Source organism: Belonocnema kinseyi, chromosome 10, assembly GCF_010883055.1.
Source record: "Belonocnema kinseyi isolate 2016_QV_RU_SX_M_011 chromosome 10, B_treatae_v1, whole genome shotgun sequence".
NCBI lineage: Eukaryota > Metazoa > Arthropoda > Insecta > Hymenoptera > Cynipidae > Belonocnema > Belonocnema kinseyi.
Window position 1 is genome coordinate 79,157,496 of NC_046666.1, and position 3,452 is coordinate 79,160,947.

Sequence of the window (3,452 nt, forward strand, 5' to 3'; positions counted from 1 at the left end):
TCCGACAACCCGTGCCGCATCTATGCTTATAATATCTTTGCTTAAAAATATATATTAAATCTAAACCCAATAAATATGGATTGAAAATTATGATTCTCAATTATTAAAAAAACTTTTTATATGAAGAATCTGATCTCATATGCCGGAAAAGTACAGCCAGATCTTAACGAATCAGTTCCCACCTACTACGTTCTACTACGTTCGATTCATGGCACTAATCGTAATAAGACTTGCGATAACAGGTTCACATCAGTGAATTTAGTGCAAACAATGCTGAAGGAGCACTCACTCACGAGCGTAGGAACTATGCGCAAGAATAAAAAAAGAGATGTGCACTGTCAGGTCACTGCACTGACTGTGCGCCTGTACACGAATATTATTTATAAATTAAAAACTGAAAAAAGCAATATGCACTACCGGTAAAAAGTTTAGGTTCCCTTAGAAAAATCTTTTTTTGTTGTTGTTGTATTTATCGCTTTAATTATACCGGAGCTGAAAAAATGTCTCTTTAACAGGTTGATTGTTTTCGAAATTCTGTTTAAAATAAGCCCAGGGTAAAGCCGATTTGTCTAGTTCTTAGACACTGTAAAAATAGTGTAAATTTCAATGCATCTTAAATTTTCAATAAATTGCGAAATAGTCAACGTTTTTCAAAGTTCTTGGGCTCATTTTGAACCTTTTTTTCACTGTATCACAACAGCTTACGAGTATTACAACTTCAAATTCTTGCAATCAGAAAAGAAATTTTTTACGATTCATACTTGTAAGCTGTTGTGATACGGTAAAAAAAGCTTTAAAATGAGCCCCAGAACATTGAAAAATGTTGCCTCTTTCGGAAGTTATTGAAAATTTAATAAAACATTGAAATTTACACTATTTTCGCAATATCTACTTAAAAAATAGACATTTTAAAAAGATTTTTTCTTAGCGTTTTTGTACTTTTAAAGTTTCTCATTTTTAACCCCTAAGAATAATTAAATTTTTTGAAAGAAATTGAAGTATCATATATTTTTCTGATTCTTCAAGATTTCGTTGCAAAAATTAATTGAAAAAAATGGTTTCAAAAGTATACACATTTTTATTGAAACTTTTTACCGTTGCAAAAAAACTATTGCGATTATTCTGTGACCTTCTATAGGGAATTTTAGCGTAGAATTCGAACTTCAACAATTTAATAGTTGATTTTGCTGTTTTTTCGAGTTTTTAAAAAAGCAACCGAATTGGGACTTAGTGCTTAAATATGTGTGAACTTCTAGGGTTAAGGCTTTGAATTGAGATTCGATCGTCAATTATATCTCCTGCTAATTTATTGATGATGCAAGAATCTTTTGACGTCAAACACATTTGATACAGCAGAAATTTTAAAAAGTATATGAGACTTAAAAATATTTTACTCAGGGAATAAAGCATTTTTCTTATGATGGAGAACACAAGAATTAATAAACCATTAAAAAATTCAAACACCATTTGTAAATATCAATTAATACCATAAAATATAATTATTCTTTCTTTCATGTACGAGGTGTTTTCAAAAAATAAGGTGACTTTACGGTTTTCTCAAAAAAATATTCATTTATTCCTCAAAATTTATGTTGTCCCCTTCAAAGTAATCCCCCTCAGATATAATACACTTGTGCCAACGCTTTTTCCAATCATCGAAGCACTTCTGATAATCATTTTGTGGTATAGCCTTGAGTTCTTTCAGCGATGCAGTTTTTATCTGCTCAATCGTTGAAAATCGATGTCCTTTCATGGAACTCTTCAGTTGTGGGAAAAGAAAAAATTTACTGGGGGCCAAATCCGGTGAATATGGAGTCTGAGGCATGACTGTGATGCTGTTTTTGATCAGAAAATCTTTCACAAGCAACGTTGAATGAGCAGGTGCATTATCGTGATGCAAAAGCCACGAATTGTTTTTCCAAAGTTCCGGACGTTTTTTGAGCATCGCCTTTCGCAAATGGCGTATAACTTGAAGGTAATACTCCTAATTGACCTTACGACCTTGTGGTAAGAATTCCTGATGCACTACGCCACGGTAATCAAAGAAGACAGTGAGCAAAACCTTCACATTTGACCGAACTTGACGTGCTTTTTTCGGTCTTGGAGACTCAGGATGCTTCCACTGAGACGATTGGGCTTTAATTTCAACGTCATAACCATATACCCACGATTCATCCCCAGTTATAACCCTTTTGAGAAAATCAGGATCATTATTAACTTCATTCAACTCTCCTGAGCGATGGTCATGCGATCGATCTTTTGATCAAAATTAATCAGTTTTGGAACAAATTTCGCTGACACACGTCTCATGCTCAAAACGTCCGAAAAGGTAGCATGGCATGAGCCAACCGATATGCCAACATCTTCAGCAACTTCTCTGATGGTAATTCGGCGATTTTTCAACACCATTTCTTCCACTGCTTGAACGTTGTCATCTGTTGTTGACGTGCTGGGACGTCCAGGGCGAAGTTCATCTTCGACATCCTCTCGGCCTTCTTGGAACAGCTTGTACCAGTTATACACATTTTTTATACTCAGAGTAGACTCACCTATGCAACTGTCAACATTTCAAGAGTTTTAGCGCACTGTCATATATTTTTCACACTAAATTTAATGCAAACACTTTGTTCCATTTTTTTCGAAAGAAGAAAATCGCCGAGCACACCAAACCCTTCTAACCTTTTACGCCTCTGCCCGAAAAATAACACGAGTTATATAGTCAAGACTATGAATATTTGATCGTGACGAGTGTACCAACACAACAAAACCAAAAATATATAACTTCAATGTACGTTATTATTATTATTACACCATTAAGCTATTTCCCTTTCAGGGTAGGCGTGACACACTCGGTAGGGGAAAGGAATAGTGTGTGGAAGGGATAGAGATTTTTCAGATTGATTAATCTCTCTAGCAATCACCCCAAGCGAAGAACCTCACGAAGTCGTTATGTAAGGTTCCCCACTTGGGTCCATTAGTAGCCAAGGTCTTTTGTTTCAGGCGTCATTCGCTTTACTGACACTCTTTTTATTAACTATTTGCCGTCATACTTTCCTGTCCTGGCATACTTCTCTAGCTTCTTTTATGTCCAAACATTTTTTCATGCAGGCTCTCGTGTTTCTGTGACTCCTTATGTCTCTTCTAACAAGGGTCTCATTCACACATTCTAACCATTCTTTCTGCAGTCTACCTCTGGGTACCCTGCCATTTACTTTACCTTGATACACTTGTTTCGTTAGTCGTTCATTTGGCATTCTTTCAACATGTCCGAACCATCTTAACCGATTCTTTCCCATGTGTCTACTAGCGTCTCTTCTGCGCCACATTCTTTTAGAATTATCTCGTTACTTACTTTGTCCATCAGAGTTTTCCCGCATATTATGCGCATGTATCTCATGTCAATTGCGTTAATTTTACTCTTATCTTTTTCTTGATAAGTCCATGTCTCGCTA